Here is a 20504-nt window from a genome sequence, read left to right as displayed (position 1 = left end):
TGGCCTATTATAGCACCACCAGGAGGCCACAATAACCTACCTGACCTGGCGGAGACCTGTGCTCCAAGGAGCACCTTTTCTAGTTTGTTCTTATTTTGTTCATGTATGTACTGTACGCATGTTTATCTATGTGGTTTGTATAAGGCAGCACGTAATACGAACATGAAGGATTGTTGTCAGTTGTTTTCTTTTTGTGTAATGTGTCATGTAATCCCATATGACACAATCCCAAAATGGTGGCATGACACAAATGAACATGTCAGTCATTTATTCATTCATTTAGATGACAGCAAATTGAACTTCTGGAAGAATAAAATCTGGCATGCCCCTGGAATGTTTTGGATAGTGGCACTCGTTTGATGGCGTTGCCCATTCAACATTGAGAATAAGATATCCTGACACCCCTGCAATGGCCCCGGCTGCATCCTCCCGACGGTGGAAGCTGATAAAAGCAAAGCCCTTGGACTGTCGGGTAAAGTTGTCCTTGGCCAGGTAGGTCCTGGAAAGGGAGCCAAACGGCTTGAAGAGATCCTGAAGATCGTCCTCACGAGTGTCCTCAGACAGATCTTTGTCACACGGATAGTGGCGTTGTCGCCAGCTCGGCCGTTGGGCTGCATGGACTCTCCTCTACGCGTGCCTCCGTCCCTCAAGCTGGGCGGAACATATTTCCCAGTCTTGCTCTGTGTCGGCTGTGCAGACTCTGACTCTCCTGAGCCAGCAGGCTTCTCCTTATCTCCAGCTGAAAGCCCAAGCTGTTCAGCCAGCTCTTTCTGCATGGGGCCCAGGGTGTCCTTGTGTTATGACCCTGGGTCATATTATGTATTTTCCTGTGTTTTCCCTCTCATCGGTGTGTTTGTGAATGAGTGGTGAGGAGTCAGTGATTTGAGTACCAGCTGGTGTGAATGTTGGCTGAGTGTGATTGGCTAACTAGTGGGTGGATTCTCGCAGGTGATTGGCTCCTGTCTTCTTGAGCTTCACTATAAAGCTGCCTGGTTCCAGAAGTTCAGATGTCTTCCTCCCCTAACCAGCGTGCTGTATTTTGTTATAATGTCTATAATGTTATAATCTCTTCTTGTGTATTAGTAGTTGTGTGCAACATGTAAGGGCAGCGGGTGGTCCAATGGTCGCCTTTGCACATACGACAAGTCACAATCTTCTGTCCCTTGAGGCATGAACTCAATGCCTCTATGCTGGAGGTGAAGGTCATGAAGACATCGTCACTGACAGTGGTGGTAGCAACATACTCCGAGTTTCCAAATTTCTTCCAATTCTTTCTCCGGGCAACAGCTTCTGAAGCTTGTCTAGTCTTGAACTTCTTTCCCACATCATCTACTTTATATTCCGCCAAACCTAGTTGGTCCACCCGGCCTAGTTGGTCCACCCAACCTTGTTGGCCTAGTTGGGCGGACCAACTAGGTTTGACATCTTCGTATTCAGCTGACAACATCCTTTCAGTTACCTGAGCTCCCACCTTGAAATTTATGTTACCAGCCTGTGACACACCAACCATTTATAACCGGGCGGGCGGGCGGGCGGACCTCTGACATCACACTCATGTCACCATGACTCAGCTATAATCATAGGAGTTCCCGATGCAGCAACGCCTAAATACTAACCTCAATGTGTGCATGGCATCAGACGCAAACAAATCAGTCAGCTCCATATGTGGGCACAAAAGGGGGCATGTCCATATATGGGCATGTACTGTACTGATGACATCAGGGATCCATGGGCATAAAAGGGACAAGGAATTACAGATCTCCATATATATGGGCATATCAGCACACCCATATATGGGCATATACTTGTAACGGTCAGATATTGCTATCAACAATTACAAAAAATCATGGGTTGAAAATAATCTTCTTTAAGATAGAATAGATATGTTTAACAAAATGTAGCACGCAATGAATGACTTTCACATTATAAACAACAGACACCAACACAGATTAAGCTCAGAAGGTGTTCTTTATCTGAATGAATTAAATTAAATAATGACACTTGCCAGAATAGACGCAAACAGTTCATGATAGATTTGAACAATAAGTCTGTGTGATGTCCAAACCGAACGCAAAGTCTGTGACTCACGCACGCACATACGCACGAACGCACGTTACCGTCCATACTGTCCTCACAGAAATAAAAGTAAAAGGAGTAGACAGACAGACAAAGAGACTATAGCAGACAGACTGGCAGACAAACAGACAGACAGACAGACAAACTGGGAGAGTGGCTAATGGGCTAGATGGCTAGAAGGGCAGGACGCACCAAAGCTGAACAGAGGGGCCCGGGGAGATCGAATCGAGGGCCAGAGACCCGGGGGAACAAAAAGGGAGGTACAGATTGTGTGAGTCAGGGACGGAGACCGACCTCTGGAGGGCTCGGTTGACTTTTCTGCTGGTGACCGGTGGCAGTTTAGAATGTTCAGATGGGGCGTCAGCTGGGAAAGCTGACAGGGGTTCAGGGCAGGTCGATGACAGCTGACGAGGGTTCAGGCAGGTTGGCGTTGGCTGACAGTGCAGGCGGGACGACTTTTCAAATGAAAAGTCTTAACAAGAGCCTGTGTGAGTATAAATAACAACTACATTGGGTCGATTGGAACGTATTTTATTTTTTTCCCCCATTTCCTGAAAAGTAACGTTTTTTGACATACAAGGTTTCCCCCCGACAGCGACGATGGGGAACACACAGTGAAGTCAATGTACCCATTTATAACTCTGTGAGTGGGGTCCATTTGGTTACATTTTGCACATTCACAGAGTTAAAGAGCTGGTGCCATGTTTTTGCACTTTTTCTGTTTTTCATGTGTCTATGAGGTTGATAGAACTTCATAAAGCCCCCCGGTGGTGTTTTATGTCTTCTCTGACTATTTGGAGTTTCTTCCTGGAGGCTGAAACCTTGAGGGTCAAACGTGCCAATAGAGAAACAGCGCTTTAGTGACATCACAAAGCCATACCCTCCCCCTCATTATCATAACACAACAGGTGTGGGCATGAGGAGGAGGAGGGAGGACAGGTGGGTGGTGCTAAGGTGGTGGAGGAGGTGCTAAGGTGAGAACCAGGTATACTTAATGAACTGGAGGCGTGTCCACATAAAAACAACATTTTAACACTTACTGTACACTTTTTTTTTGTTGAAAAAAATCCTTACATAATAATAATACCTTATGATCAGGTTTTAGGGTTGAAAAATATCATGGCACCCCATCTTTAAATGAACACTGAGGATTTGAGCGAGTGTAGTGACCAGTTGTTCCCTAAGCCTGTTCAGAATCAGAAGACGCGATGATATTCTGGACCTAACAACTCGTCCATCTGTGTTGAGCATCATCGTCATCTCCTCTGGTCCACGTACTGGCTGCAGATGGAGGTACTGTACATTCACAGGTCTGACTGAGGCACTGACTGTGTGGAGACTAGTGATTCTATGACGAGCTCAGACACAATCACTACAAGCCACCTAAAGCTTAATTTATGGCTTCAGTATCTCACTTAATCACTTAAGAACCTACAGGACGTTTCGTATGACGAATCATGAAAATAGCCGAGCTTGTGGATCAAAGATTTTAGCTTTTTTTTTTATTGCAAAAAGATATTTATATTTTTTTAAATTGTGTTTTTGTTAAACATTTTGGAAATGTTTGGAAGATTTTGAGGAAACTTTCATGCTATATACATTATATAGCTTTTTTTAAATAGCCTATATAACAGCCCTATAATAGTTGCGTGTGCAACTTCTACAATCCTTAGGGGTAATTTAACTCTGAGATGTACTGTACATTTTGAAAATTTTCAGAATTTAAAATGCATAAATTAACACTTAGGATTTTATTGTCAACTTTCTGTAAGGAGTCATAATACAGAAGCATCTTCATTGCAAATAGTCACAGACAGCCATAACATGAGTGCCCCCTGGTGGGCAAAAGTAGAATTATATACAATAAATCACTATACCTGTGTGCTAACTGCCATCTTGGCCAAACCTACACAAACTACAAGGAAGTTAGATACCATACACACTATATCATAACAGTTGTACCTTCAACTGGGCTGGGCCATGGACCTCTAGGGTGGACACAGTCACGTCAGGTTCTTCTACTTCTATTCTAAACTGTTCATATGATGTTCTGCATTGTAGTGTATATCTGTCTGTCATTTAATGTCACTATGAATTGAGTACATAAGGACCAGTGATGAGCTGTGGATTTTTGAACTAGGGGGGTTATATTTTCTGACGTCACGTGCACGCGCACGTGCACGCATGTGCACATAGCTTATCAGCTCAGTGCTAGTTGAAATACTGTATTCAACATGTGATTTTTAATGTAATTATATCTTATATATATTATTTAGTTGCATTGTTAATTTGTTGTTTTTATTTTTGTTTCAATTAATTAATTATTTTATTTTCCTTTTAGTTTTATATAAAAGCCCTTTACATAGACTCACCACACATAAGTACTTAAAATAATCAGACAACATGTCTTTGTCTTGTCTCAGAGAACTGGGTCCTCTGCTAAGCGATCCCCTTCACACTCTGCAGTGCAGAGACTGTTGTCTCTCATTGTGAGAGGAATGTAACACATTCAATTCAAGTCCATGGCTTTTCTCGATTAGCCTAATGTTATGCAAAGCAGCCAGGTAGACGCTATTGAGAACGGCTTGCCGCTGACGGCGCGAACCTTGAGAGGCTATTGTTTAAACTTTAAGGTGTTAAAGACCGCAGCTGAAGGTGCGTGCTCGCGTGTGCATGTGGAGCTCCCAGCCCCCAAGCCCCCATAGCGCCAGAAGAACTAAGGGGTCGCCGACCCCCCATAGCACCCCCTACAGCATTTGAAACAAGCCATTAGGCTTTCACTGGCTTTTTAATCCTATTTAGCTGACCTTGTATTTAAACTGTACTTCATGTGCTTTTTTTCTGCAAACTTCTTAAACTTAAAGTATTCCATCAATCAATCAATCAATCAATCAATCTGAAACAGCTGGCCATGAATAAACAGGAGGGAGCATTTCCGGGTAACTAGAACTGGAGCTCTGTGGATCATTCTCAAGACTGGTGATGCGAGGTAGTCCAGAATGTGGTGAGTAAAAAATAAAAATCATTTTATTTGCCCTATGATACAGCAGGGACAATGCCTCATAGTACACACTCCTGTACAGTAGATGGCGGTATCGCACCCTTTTAATCAATGGTAGGTTACAGATTGCAAACCAGCAGCAGGTGTAAGTGTTTCTTCAACAATGACGCCAAACAAAGGTAACTGTGGCCCGCCAGCAACTTTAATGCTGTAGTATGCCATTTGGATCATTCATTGTTGACAAACGAACAGAACATGGATGTTGTTTGAAAAAGTGTTATTTATTTCTTGTGTGACCTGACACAGACCCGGAGGTAGGGCTCTACTACTACAGCGAGTGCCTAGTGGCCGGTGTGAGTACATGATGTAGCCGAGCACATCGTGTACCGACACCGGGCTTACCACGGAGCGAGGGCCCAGCCTGAAGAAGCAACGTCGTGGGCCCATCATCTCCGGCACTTGGGCACGGTGCCCAGAACCCGCGTTTGGAAACAGAGTGTGCTGCCTGCCAGACGGGTGACAGTGACAGCGGAGTGTTCAGACGGACCAGACTAGCCAATACTTCTGACTGTCAGGCAGGTAGGACACCGACACACATAACTATACATGCCTAAACGTAAAATCTAAATCCTCTTTTTTTTTTGTTATAAATGTGAACCCTAAAGCCAAACTTTACATGGGTGCCGGCCTCGCTCAGCTAAAACAGCCACACTGAAACGGGTTGTCAGCTTGTAGATCTGCTATTTTTGGGTGCATAACACCGAGTCTAACTACAGTAGGTCTATAAAGGCCTTTGCAGACGGGGTGCGATTAGTCAATCAGCTTATACCGCATGCAAAAAGACGCACGAATCAAACTGGGTTTGATTGAAAAAAAACAAAACGCATCATCGCATCGCAGCACGGTAAATTCGGAGCCGGTGTGCATGAGGTCATTGAGAATCATGTGTCCATTAAAAAAATTATATTGTCAGTTTTTTTCCTTGCGAAAAATCGCACCCTGTCTGTCTGCAAAGGCCTTAAATCTAGCTCCGACGGAACCTCTCCCTCCGCTGTATAGCTCCGAGATGAGGTTCCTCGTTTCTCGGTGCCGTTTTAGCAGGACATTGTCGCACATTTTCCACTTTACATGTTTCTTATCCCTTTCTGCACATCGTATCCAAAAAGGGTTTCTGCCACGCTCTCAGATGCTTTTAAGTTCTAGTGCACAATAAAAGCTATCCAACGAGTTGAAAAAAGTATTTAATTTGCCTCGGTCCTCATCCGGTTACATGTTTTTAAGACATAGCGCAGAGTTGCGCCCGTAGAGATAACATTACTGATTCCCCTACTGGTCAAATGTTGAATTGCATCTTCTAATGCAAAATATTATGGAAAATTACTATACTTGTAAGGACATTTGGCCCTCACAAGTATAGAGAGAGAGACACACACACACACACACACACACACACACACACACATACATTACTCAGTGGTTGTTTACTTTTATCTGTCTATTACTAACATGTGGTTGGCGTTATTCTGTGTTTTGTATTTCATGTTCTGCCCTGTCCCTGGACGATGAAAAGGGGGGAAAAGGGAAAAACCCTACTCCTGCACAGATTGTGAACAAGACGCACATGAGGACTCATACAGGTGAGGAAAACGTTTTATCGTAGTTTTTGGCAAATGCCTTGTTCAAAATGCAACTCTTAAATAATGTGGATTCATACAAATGAGAAACCTGGTTGGTGAACAGAAAGGAAATAAGTAGGCCTATGAACAAATATTCAGAATGTCAATAAAATGTGAAATTAAATGTTTAAGAAAATAGCGGGTTACATTTGTCTTGTCAATAGTTAAAGGAGGAGTTCACCCAAAAAATGACTTATTTTCTATCAATTACATACCCCCATGAAGCCTTGATTTCATGGATTTGTTTTTGTGGCATTCCTAAGACAATAATTTGATGACCGGGTGTATTTCCGGTAGGAGACACAAATAATCTACTTTGTGTCTCCTACCGGATACATTAGCCGGTAGGAGACGGGAATCAAATTATTAGCTTAGGAATGTGACAAAAACAAAAAAATAATCCATGGATTCAAGGCTTCATAGGGTGTGCAATTGATAGAAAATAAGATTTTTTTTTGGGTGAACTCCTCCTTTAATATATAAACAATAGTAAATTGTTGTTGTGTATATTAAGTAAAGCACATTGTGTAGCTGTTCAATTTATGTTAAAAGGAGACTTGAATATATGGATGTTTTTCTGTCATTCCTAAGCCAATAATTTGATGACCGGCAGTGGTTCCGGTAGGAGACACAAAGAGTCTACCGGAACCGCTGCCTACCGATCCTCTGGTCATCAAATTATTGGCTTAGGAATGACAGAAAAACTAAACATGTCTCCATGGGGTGACTAATCCATAGAAAAAATCCCTTTAAATCTATCGATTTTGAAGTGAATCTCATTGACATAATATTATTGAAGTGGTCGTTGAATTGACTGACTGGCAGGTTATTTATATTGTAACAACCTCAGAAGAACCTCTGGGTTCCATTTAGTAGTCATCAGTTTGTTTGTGTCCAGGTCACAGCAGAGGTCAAATGTCAAGTTCACGTCGATTGTGTTGGATCAACAGAACCAACCATTATTTTGAGGGGTCCCCAGTTGAAAAATGAATATTTTGAGGGGTCCCCAGTTGAAAAATGATTATTTTGAGGGGTCCCCAGTTGAAAAATGAATATTTTGAGGGGTCCCCAGTTGAAATATGATTATTTTGAGGGGTCCCCAGTTGAAAAATTTATTATTTTGAGAGGTCGTGGCCTGAAAAGGTTGAGAACCACTGCTCTTGCAGACCTATACAAGGACAGGTGCGTATAGGAAGATTAGAGTTACAAGTCTTACAATTTGTCTTCACTTGCAAACACTTGTTTTATTTAATACAGAACCTGACCATCAGTGTCTCACTAAACCAGTGGTCCTCAAACTTTTATCATGTCAAGGACCCCCTAAACTGACACATATTAGCCCGCGGACCCCCAATTGAAAATATATGCCAGGGACCCCCATAATAAGAAAATATTTTTACGGCCCTTAGCAGTGATTCTCAACTATTTTTATTTCAAGGACTCCCGCAGTTTGACATGTATTAGGGCTAAGGACCCTCATTTAATGGCATTTCTATCTCTGGGACCCCCATTTATATTGTAAAATCTATGTTGATGTAACATGAGTGTAAAAATGGAACCAAATGGACCCGTTACAGACCTGTAGGGTCCATTTGGTTCCATTTGTACACGAGTTACAGATCTGTAAGGTTCCATGTGTACACTCAGAGTTACAGATCTGTAAGGGTCCATTTGGTTCCATTTGTACACTCAGAGTTACAGACCTGTAAAGCTGGCTCCAGACCAGACCGATTTTGGGCCGACTTGGCGTCGGGAAGCGTCGTATATAGTCGTCCAGTCGGTTAGGGGTCCGTCGGGACCTTTTTCGGCCGACCCAGAGCCGACCGAACATGTTCAGCTTTTTGGCCGACTAGTAGAGCCATGGGGTGGTGAAGACGTGACAACAAAGGGCTGTCGGTGTTGCCATATTATGTGAGAGAAACAAGCAACCATGTCTATGAAAACCTACATTCACTGTTTCTCGTTGTCGCTCCCAGAGAGAGAGATAGATTGATTGATTTGACCTACTTTTGCGCTGTGGTGATGACTTATTGGGAGCAGGTGTGTAAGATTCCATTAGTATAAACATTTTAATTGGCTTTCATATACTCTTAATATATATTTTTCAAATTAGATTTGGCCTTATAGATCGAAATGTGCTCAGTTTTGGCTATTTTCTGGGTGTTAATTTCAATAAATTAATTAATGTATTTATTTTTGATTATTCGAATAACCGTTTTCAAAAATGTTGTGTACATGTCAGCAGTGGTGGAAAAAGTACTCAAATGTTTTACTTGAGTAAAAGTATCAATGCAATAGATGTACTCTGAGTCTGTTACAAGTAAAAGTCCGGAATTCAACATTTACTTAAGTAAAAGTACTAAAGTATTGGTATAAAAATGTACTTAAAGTACCAAAAGTAAAAGTACTAAAATGTTTGAAAATAGCAGATCTACAAGCTCAGAACGTGTGCATCGCAACACGTTGTGAGCTTGTAGATCTGCTATTTTCAAATAGCTTATAGGTATAAAATAGGGCTAAATAGTCCATGAGCCAGACAAGATTTCATTATCGAAAGAGTGGGCAAAACCATACCTATATTAAATTGTTCATAGGGTCAATACGAGTAAGTAAATATATGATAACCTCTCCACAGGAGCAGCTTTTTCATGGTTATCACAAACTTTGTTATTTTCCCCATATGTACATGATGGGTGAAAAAATTACAAAATTTAAAAAAGAGTTATCATAATGAAACTTCCTGAGTTGATTACTTACATGAAGACAATGATTTATCGTATTACAAGTTTTCTGAAATTGTATATTTAAATATGCAAATAAGGCATTTAGTCCATGAGCCAGAGCCCCAAAATTGAGCCAGATATTGAATATTCCCTCCTTAAAAACCTTTGACTCCAACATCTTAACAAAATTAAATAAGTATGTTGACTCTGGCTTTGTCCAATGTTGATTCTGGAAAGTTATGCAAATTTGGGCATATTTTCCTATTGCCTAATTTGCATATTGAAATATACAATTTCAGAAAACTTGTAATACGATAAATCATTGTCTTCATGTAAGTAATCAACTCAGGAAGTTTCATTATGATAACTCTTTTTAAAATTGTATTTTTTTCATCCGTCATGTACGTATGGGGAAAATAACAAAATGTGTGATAACCATGAAAAAGCTGCTCCTGTGGAAAGGTTATCATATATTTATTTACTCGTATTGACCCTATGAACAATTTAATATAGGTTTGGTTTTGCCCACTCTTTCGATAATCATTGCTCAATTTTGGGGCTCTGGCTCATGGACTAAAAGTGGTTAATGTATGTTTTATAATTATTTATATCTGCAAAGTAACTAATAACTAAACATTTCAAATAATTGTTGTGGAGTAAAAGTATAGACAATTGGAAATACTCCAGTAAAGTAAAAGTAACTCAAAATTGTACTTAAGTACAGTACTTGAGTAAATGTACTAGTTACTTTACACCACTGCACGTCAGTAAAGAAAAAACGCTGGAAACATCAGGGAAACAAGCCCAAAGTCGCTTATAATAAGCAGACCTGGCAACGCACAGCAGATGGCGCTGTTTTTCCTTTTTTTTGGCCTTTGGTTCCCAGATTAGCATCTCAATGGGGCAAATCGGCTGACAGACTAAATGCCCACTTTTGCCAACCAAATACCAGTCTGTTGCAGTCTGAAGTAGTCTGAACGAGTCTGTTTGGTCTGGAGCCACCTTAAGGGTCCATACCATTTGGTTTAGCTGGGGACCCCTGGAACTCCCTCAAGGACCCCACTTTGAGAACCAAAGCCCTATAAACAATTCCTGTAAATAAAGCTTAGTTAAGTTTTCCCAGGTTTCTTTCCAAGGTTTAAAAATAAATAAATACCAAGGCATGTTTTTATGACTTTTTGAATAGTAATGTTATTCTTATGTAAATGTCTGGAATTCAAAATTGACTTGGGTAAAAGTACAAAAGTATTGGCATCAAAATGAACTTTAAGTACTAAAAGTACTCTTTTTGCAGAAGGTCCCATTTCAAAGACATATTTTTGAAAATAGCAGATCTACAAGCTCACAAAGCTTGTAGATCGTCTATTTTCAAATGGCCGACATGTATATTGGGCTGAAGTGGTTTATGTATGTTTTGTAATAATATTCAAATCTACAAAGTAACTAAAGCTGTCAAATAATTGTAGTGGAGTAAAAGTACAATATTTGCCTCCAAGATGTAGTGGAGTAAAATAATTGAAAATTGGAAATACTCCAGTAAAGTAAAAATGCCTCAAGACTGTACTTGAGTAAGTGTATATGTAGGAGCCATGAATTGGTTTATTGTTATTATGATTATGTTTGGTTATTGTTATTTATATATTTGGTCAATGCCCTGTCACTGGTGTGTGTGAGTGGATGAGTGAGTGACGGGCATAGGGGAGGATACCTGGTTACCTCAAAAGCACCACCTGACTACCTGCTGAGTGACAGAGAGAGAGAGGGGGTGTTTGGGAGCCTACTTTTTGTTGACCGCTTTATACTTTATTTTGCTTTATTGTTTTGATTACTGTGATCGCCTTGCTATGAGTTTAAGCACCTTTAATTACGTTCTTTTTTGTTGCTTTAATAAACCCCTTAAAACGCATCGTTTGGATCCAGTGAATCTCCTTTTGTTTGTAGCGCGTCACACAATAGACCTGGCCCATCTCATCGCCTCTCGCGACTTATTTTAGTTTAGTTCTGTGCAGTCGCATACATTGTCAACAAAAAACGGTAATGTGGAGAGCATCAAACAGCAGAAGACGCACAGGATCAAGATCGGATCAAGTGGACATGAATTAAAGACGGTCGGAGACACAGACGGAGGACTACAAACATTTCGTGAGTCACGGTCAAAGTCAACCTCAAAGTCAGGTACGATTGCGGGCTGTATACTAAAGGAAGGAATGCAGTTCGCATATTCTTTAGTCCATTGGGGACGATGGAATGCCTGATCACAGGTTGAGTTGACAAAGCTAACTGAATGATAATAAGGAACCCCCGTGCTGCGCTGTCAATAAAGGATTCTCCGCTGGCCCTTTAAATCCGCTGCTCCGTCTATTTAAAAATGCTGTTGCGCTGCTGATGTATGAATTGAATACATACCGTATATGTTTTCTGGATAAGTTTCCTTTCAATCTGTGGAATGTGGATGTGTTAAATGGCACAATTAATTGAGAAGGAAAATTAAAAGGAAAAATGAGTGATTTAAATACTGAGGAGGTTACCAGTTCTCAATCTGAAATGGAACGTGGGAAAAGAGAAATCACACTCACGGCAAAGGCCATGCTGAATAAAATTGAAAAGCTTGAACGGGAACGTTCAGTGTCTGTCAATAAGATGAAAGCACTCATACCGCAAATAAAGTCCTTAATGGAAAAAAGGGGAAATGTTTTGCGAGTGGAATCTCTACTGGTGACTTTGAATGAGCATAATGCAAATGCCATAATGTCTCATAATGGGTTATTGTCTATATTACCCGAAGAGGAAAAGGAAAGGCAAAACGAATGGTTTTCCAGCATTTCAAAATACAGCAATTTATTTAAAGGTGAAGTGGAAAATTGGTTGAATGAATCAAATGAAACAGGACATGTGTCTGGTGCGCAAACTCAATTTGTTCCTGTTGAAATGAGTTCACAGTTGCAAGTTGAAAATGTTGGACTGAATGAACAGGTGGCCACTGCCACAGCAGTGGATAAACCTGACTCAATAATGCAAGGGGAATCAATAATCATGACACATGACCTTCAAGATGATGTACATCCAAATGACAGTGTGTCAAACTTGGGAAGGAATTCCAGGACGCAAAATTCTGATACAGGAAGGAAATCAACTGCTTCTAAAATGTCCTCTGCATGTCTGAAGGCCCAAGCTGACTTGGCAGCACTACAGGTCAAACAAAACCTATTAAAGGACAAACATGCACTTGAAGCTGAGGAGGAAATGCTGCGCAAAAGAAAGGAGCAACTGAAATTGGATGAGGACATTGCAACTCAAATGGCAAGATTAAATGTGTTACAATCTCAAAGTGTCATAAGTGGGAGATCCTCTAAAACAAAACATGCAGATGGAATGAATTCTTATGTGGAAAAAACGCAAGGAAAAGCACAATTTTTTTTTTACACCAAGAATGTCACAAAATCACGTGGACACAGGAACAAAGCCCAAGGACAAAAATACCTCTCAGTTCATTCATTCATTTCATTCACAATCACAGCCTCTGTCAGTTATGCAGCCTGGACCTAAGCCACGCCCACTTCCAAGCAATGAAAACACATCAATGCAACATGTCTCAAATGTAACTACAACTCATCATGGAAATGCAAATGTTAATTCTGACTGTTAATTCTGGAAATGAAAATGCTAATAATGGTCAAAATGACATGCTTGGTATTATGAGGAAACAAAATGAAATAACCACACTGTTAATACAGCAGCAATGCATCTCATCATTACCAATCTATGATGGGGATCCATTAAAGTATCATGCTTTTATGAGGGCTTTTGAGAATGGAGTGGAAAATAATACTCAAAATTACAGTGACCGTCTATATTACCTGGAGCAGCAGACAAAGGGTCTCCCCAGGGAACTGGTTAGGAGCTGCCAGCACCTGGACCCTGCAAGAGGGTATGCTAAAGCTAAGGATCTATTGAGAGAGGAGTTTGGAAACGAGCAGAAAATAGCATCTGCATACATGGACAAGGCTCTTTCATGGCAACCCATTAAGAATGAAGATGTGAAAGCTCTACAAGAGTACAGCCTTTTTCTTAAAGGCTGCTGTAACGCCATGGAAGAGGTGCAATATTTACATGAGCTGGACATGCCTGCAAATATGCTGACCATTATAAGGAAGTTACCATACAAATACCGGGACAAGTGGAGAAATGTAGCCTGTGACCTACAGGCAAGGCACAAACGAAGAGCTACATTTATGGACATCACTGATTTTATTGGGAAACAAGTGAAAATCTTAAAGGAGCATTTCACCCCTGGAAGAAACTGCAATCACTCAATGGTAATAGTATTTGTAGTAGATAACAGTAGCGCAATTTAAAATTTGCAACCTATGGCCAGAAAAATTATGAAATCTGTGTGTTTGACTAGGGTTTGACTGGACTGCTGCATTACTACAATGACCATAATGCTTTGGTGCACTGCACCTCCTTGTGGCAGGGGAGGTCGCATGTGGGTGTGATCTCCAACAATAACATCCAAACAGCATGCCAGTGTTGCCATGTCTGCTTATTATAAGCGGCTTCTTTCTAAAATGTAGTTGATATTTGGGCTTGTTTCCAAATGTTTTGATTGCCGTTTAAACCGGTTCTCAAACATGTTCATGTATTTTTCCACAGACCCCCATCTGAAATTATAATTTGTGGCAGGGAGCCCCTAACAAATATGTGTCAAAAATATTCCACATTTTGAAAAGCAAATAAAAATATTTTGCAAAAAAAAAAAAAAAATCACATTTTGGACTTTTTCCCCCTCAAGATTTTTTTGTAAATAGCAGATCTACAAGCTCACAATGGGTTGCGAAGCGTTGTGAGCTTGTAGATCAGCAATTTTCAAATATATAATATCCCATGTCTAGGTAAAGTGCTCTTGGCATAGTTATTTTTCTTTTGGGCTTGTTTTCATAGACCTGGCTGCTTATTTCTCTCACAATATCTGGCAACACTGGCTGTCCTCGCACACGTTCAACTAGTTACATATATGTGAGCAGGCCTGGTGTTTCGGGCATCAACTCGCGAGATGAGAAACGGTAGAAACTAAGCAAAATAACTTTTTTTTTTTTTTGGCTGATTTTCGTTTTTTTCCATATTAACACAGTTCGAATGTCGAGCAAGCTTTCAATCCCAACAGATATCCGTTTTAACGTCATTAAATGGTTAAATTTGTATAGTAAAGTAGGCTCCTATTCTGCTAGTCTGTGTGCTTGTTTCTTGTGGGTCCTGTGGGCGGAGAGTTTGGTAGAGAGTTGCTAACCCGAGAGGTTTCGATTGGTCATAGCTAGGCATTGTACTCCGGTTACAAGCCTAATCCCCGCCCATCAGTTTCGCTCCTCTCTGTGGTGGTGTAAAGTTACTAAGTACATTTACTCAAGTACTGTACTTAAGTACAATTTTGAGGTATTTTACTTTACTGGAGTAATATCCACCGGGTGAATATTCAACCTGAGGCTGAAACTAACTTCACCACGGTGGACCCTGGTCCAGAGCGTTAGTGAGTTCCCTCTAACGCCCTGGAAGACTCAAGAGTAGTGAAAATAAACAAAACCATTTCGCTACTCACTGAAACAAAGGCTGTTTTGTGTTGTTGAAAGTCTATTCTCGGAGGTGGGAAGCCTCTCAGCACCCCAGCTACTCTGTAAAATACACTTTTTGGGCAGAAAATGTCCGCAAGACGGAAATTATTTTTATTTACTCCACAGTGCCCTCTACAGATTTGGTTAATGGTAAATTCAAATTGTCCAGATCTGTAGAGGGCGCAGTGGAGTAAATAAAAATAATCTCACTAACGCTCTGGACCAGGGCTAGGAAGCGGCCAGTATTGCGTTAGTCTTTTTCGGGACAGAATCTAGTTGTATAAACAATATAAGATTGTAGCGAACACAGCAGCTAGGTGAGGTCAGCCCCAGCTAAACAACAGGCCGCTCGACGTTCGTATGGAAGTATTTCACTGAAGATGTGGCCAAAACAACAGTGGAGTAACGAGGCTAGGAGCTTTAGCATTGTTAGCGCGTCGCCAAGCGTCATGGCAGAACGTACACCTGGTGTTTGCATTTCTCCATTTACAACTCGTACATCTACATAAACGTTCAGATTTCAAATATAAAGTTCTTATCTCATGACCACGGGTGTTATAATTATGTACGGGCCCTCATAAGTACCCTTATCTTCTGTATTGTTAAATAAAAAGCATTTTGATCCGATTGATGGCCATCTCCGTTTTTTTTTCAACTACGCGGCCGTATCGGTTGGGGGGGGTATTGCACTCCTGATACGTTATAACTCTATGAGAAAATGGCCGCCGATCGGATTAAAATGCTTTTTATTGAACAATATGGAAGATACGGGTACTTAGACCAACCCGAAGTGAATGGTAACATCCGTTGTCATGAGGTAAGGACTTTATATTTGAAATCTGAACGTTTCTGTAGATGTACGGGTTGTAAATGGAGAGTGCTAACACCAGGTTGGAGTTAATCCAGGACCTAGCTTGTGCGTGTCTTTATCATTAGTAGGTAAACCTCGACTATAGTCGACTACCAGTGGGTCAAATTTAGTGGTGGAAGAAGCACTTGGTGGTAGCAACACCACAATATAGAAAGTAAAAGGCCTGTGCTCAAAATGTTACGTTCAAGCAAAGTAAAAGTACAAAAGTATTGGCATCAAAATATACTTAAAGTACCCAAAGTAAAAGTACTCAAATGTTTGAAAATAGCTGATCTACAAGCTCACAACACGTTGCAATGCACATTGTGAGCTTGTAGAGCGGCTATTTTCAAATAGCCTATGTATAAAATACCTAAAAAAGTGTACTTAAGTACAGTACTTGAGTAAATGTACTTAGTTGCTTTCCACAGTAAAAATCCGAAAATGGGGGAGTGGTTAGAGGAGTGGCTAGGTTGAATAAATTACCCATTGTTCACGCCCATTACCTGGAGCTGAGAGGTGCTAGAAAGTGGAAATTCTTTACAAGGGATTATCTCAGTTTAGACTATTAAAGATGACAAGATTCAAATGATCACATCTTCTTCAAATGTGTTCCAATTTCAATGAATGATACATCATATGAAAGCTTATATTCTGTACTTCAACAATCTGTAATAAAATGAAAAATGAAAAATGCCCCCTTGCTGCCTAAAGCACTGTACCCGCTCACATATGTCCAAGGATTCGTTAGTGATGTCATATCACTGGGACATCCTTAGTATCTTCATGCAGTTTCACTTCCGTGTCGCATAGTATTGACATCACTGTCACATCCTTGGTATTATGATCCTAGCCTTTCGTGACGGTGTTTGTTTACCAGCGCTGCTACTCCACGCTGTATTTTTTTTTTCAAGCTTGCGCTTATGATACACTACACAGGATTATTATTTCATGTCAACATTCAAGTACAACTATCAGAAGATAACTCAGGTAAAGTAATGCCACACTCTGCAAGGGGGGTTGGCCGCTGGCCACAGCTAATGGGAGTGGCCGAGTGGGGAAAGAAGGTTGAACAAAGTGTTACGGACACACCATTGGGGCTGTCTTTTGAGCTGGTCTGACTGAGACACGCCGAGACATGTAGTGCGGAAAGGAATGAGACCAATCTTTCATGACGCAAATAACGTCACGACGTGTGCGAAGATTACTAGATATCTAAAAACACAGATTATTCACAAAAAAAAACCAGGATCTTGTTTCTTGACTCCTAAACTTCATTAAAAGACCGAAAACTTCTTCCAGGGGTGAAATGGCCCTTTAACTGACCCAGTATTTGGAAACATACAGGATGTTCCATCACTAACCACAACTAAAGGTGTGAGCAAATACACTCCACAACCTCGTTCTGGAATGAAGGGAACTAGCTTTGCCACTACTGTGACCCCTGTGAAACCCATGACTCGGTTTGGAACTAAAGAGAAGGAACATGTTCCAATAAGGAAGGACTGTCTTTTCTGTGGAGAAGGACATATGTTGGATTTGTGCCCCCAGTTGGGAAAAATACCACACAAAGAGAAGATAGGCTTCTTGAGAGAAAAAGGTGTATGTTTCGGCTGTCTGTGTATTGGACACACAAGCAAAGATTGCCGAAAACGGATTACCTGTGAAAAATGTGGTCTCAAACATCCAACTGTACTTCACATCACTTCAAGAGAAAGGTACAAAGACTCTGACCAAGCTGAAAGGAAATCAGGGATATCAGTAGACAGCACACTAATGTCGAGTGGTCTTACTGGGGCTGGTGACAATGACAACTGTAAACTGCCAATTGTTCCAGTATATGTAAAGTCCAAGAAGGGCAGTAAGATTGTTACCACCTATGCTTTCTTGGACCCAGGAAGCTCTGCAGTGTTCTGTACCGAAGCTCTAATGCACAAACTTGACCTTACAGGGAGGAAGGTACATATTCTCTTGCGGACAATGGGACAAGAGAAAGTTGTCACTAGCTACAGTGTGCCAGGACTGGAAGTAGCTGGCTTGAATGAGGAGCACTTCTGTGAACTTCCAAAGGCTTACACACAGGTGTGCATGCCTGTCCACAAGGGGAATATTCCGAGACATTTAAAACAAGTTCATCTGCCTGAGATTGATGCCGACATCGAGCTGTTGATAGGGACAAATGTTCCTGAGGCTTTGGAACCATTGCAGGTCATTCGCAGTGTAAATAATGGTCCTTATGCCATCAGGACGATGCTGGGCTGGACTGTGAACGGACCGCTGACAGGAGACAGCGATGATGCAATGGCTTGTCATCAGCCAGAGTTAACGGTGAACAGGGTGTCTGTTTTGAACTTGGATGAACTTTGGGAGCAGCAGTTTAAGACAGATTTCCCTGAATGCATTACTGAGGAACAAACTGCCATGTCAAGAGAAGATCATACATACATGGAACTGGTCACAAACTCGGCACAATTAGTGAACGGCCATTATCAGATCGGCTTAGCGTTGAGGAGAAGGGACATCAGCATGCCAAATAATAAGAAAATTGTTGAGCAGCGTGCCTTACATCTGAAGAAGAGGCTTCAGAAGGATTCCTCATTCCATGCTGAGTATACAGCCTTCATGAACGACCTCGTTGCCAAGGGTTATGCCGAAAGGGTGACTGAAGAGAATCAGGAGCGTAGTGATGGTAAGATCTGGTACATCCCACACCATGGTGTTTACCATCCTACCAAAAGGAAGCTTAGAGTGGTGTTTGATTGTGGAGCGAGTTTCCAGGGAACATCACTTAATGCTCAGCTCCTACAGGGACCGGATCTTACAAGTTCACTCATAGGAGTAGTGACCAGATTCCGGAAAGAACCAGTGGTAATCATGGCAGACATCGAAGCCATGTTTCACCAGGTAAGAGTGCCCGCAGAGGATGCTGATTTGTTGAGGTTCCTCTGGTGGCCTGATGGAGATTTAAATCAAGACCCTGTTGACTTCAGGATGATGGTGCACCTTTTCGGGGCAACATCTTCCCCCAGTTGTGCCAACTTTGCTCTCAGGAAATCTGCAGAAGACAATAAGGAACATTTCAGCCAGGAGGCAGTGGATAAGGTCCTTCATTGCTTCTATGTTGACGACTGTCTTGTGTCTGTGGCTTCAGAAGCGGAAGCAGTGTCACTCTATCACGAACTTGTCTCCATCTGTGCTAAGGGTGGATTTCGGCTTGTGAAATGGATAAGCAACAGTCGTGATGTTCTGACTGCAATACCTGAAAGTCACAGAGCAAAGACCATGAAAGGGTTGGACATGGACCAAGGTTTGCTAGCTGCGGAGAGAGTACTTGGTGTGGAATGGTGCATCCAGTCTGATACTTTCAAGTTCAAAATCCTGATGAAAGACAGACCACTCACCAGAAGAGGAATTCTCTCAACAGTCAGCTCTGTCTATGATCCTCTTGGCATCTTGAGTCCTGTCGTACTTTCTGCAAAAAAGATCATAAGGGATCTGTGCAGGAGAGCGCTTGGATGGGATGATGCGATACCTGAGTCAGTTGCCCAGAAGTGGACAAGTTGGCTTGATGAACTTCACCAATTGGAGAAATGTAACATCGTGAGATGTCTGAAACCTGTGGATTTTGGAGAAATAATCACAGCACAGTTACATCATTTCTGTGACGCAAGTGAGGAAGGCTATGGAGTAGTGACTTACCTCGTCTCCAAAAAGTACACAGTGCCTTTGTCATGGGAAAGGCTAGGGTAGCTCCATTAAAAGTTGTCACCATCCCACGAATGGAGCTCATTGCTGCCACCATGGCAAGTCGCATGGATGTCTTGTGGAAGAAAGAGCTGCACATGGATCTTGAAGCTTCTGTATTCTGGACAGATAGCGCTTCAGTGCTCAAATACATCCGGAACGAGACTTCCAGGTTCAAAATCTTCGTTGCCAACAGAGTTTCTGAGATTCTTAAGTCTTCACAACCATCTCAATGGAGGTATGTGGAGACTGCAAGTAACCCAGCTGATATTGCCTCCAGGGGTGCGAAAGTGGAGGCATTCCTTAAGTATACAACATGGCTGTCCGGACCTAACTTTCTTTTGCAACCTGAGAGTGAGTGGCCCGCCAATCCTGACGATTCTCATCGACTTCCATCAGATGACCCGGAGGTCAAGAAAGCTGTGGCAGCCAATGCTGTGCAGGCCAGAGAGGAGGTTGATGCAGTGACTCCCATGATCCATTACTTTGACTCTTGGACCCATCTGAGAAAGTCGGTAGCTTGGATCTTGAGGTTTAAGACTTGGCTCTTGTCTCTTTGTGAGAGGAGGAGGCAAGTGAAAATCGACCTTGAACAGTCTGACTTGGATGTGGACCAAAAGAGATGTTCATTGGAAAAGACTATGGAAACCTTTAAGAAGGAAACGGTTTCAAGTTATCTATCAGTGGAGGAGCTTGCAAAGGCAGAATTGGAAATCATCAAGTTCAGCCAACTGAAGAGGTTTCCAGAGGAATTCACCAGGCTGCACAAAGGCAAAAGTGTGAAGGAGCAAAGTCACATCTACTCACTCTGCCCACTGATGGAAGATG

The 20504-nt window shown here is 41.6% G+C and overlaps 1 pseudogene across 1 annotated transcript; it reads right to left on the bottom strand.

The window, feature by feature from the left end:
- Positions 1-279: 279 nt before the first annotated feature.
- On the bottom strand, positions 280-1447 carry LOC308102790 (eukaryotic translation initiation factor 3 subunit G-like; annotated as a pseudogene). Its single transcript has 2 exons — positions 1100-1447; positions 280-794 (listed from the first exon to the last, which is right to left on the bottom strand). The product of its transcript is annotated as a eukaryotic translation initiation factor 3 subunit G-like (transcript).
- Positions 1448-20504: the final 19057 nt, after the last annotated feature.

This window comes from Gymnoscopelus braueri, assembly GCF_963280865.1.
Source record: "Gymnoscopelus braueri genome assembly, chromosome: 16".
Classification (NCBI taxonomy): domain Eukaryota; kingdom Metazoa; phylum Chordata; class Actinopteri; order Myctophiformes; family Myctophidae; genus Gymnoscopelus; species Gymnoscopelus braueri.
Note: the sequence above shows the minus strand (reverse complement) of the source record. Positions and strands in the feature narration are given on the sequence as shown.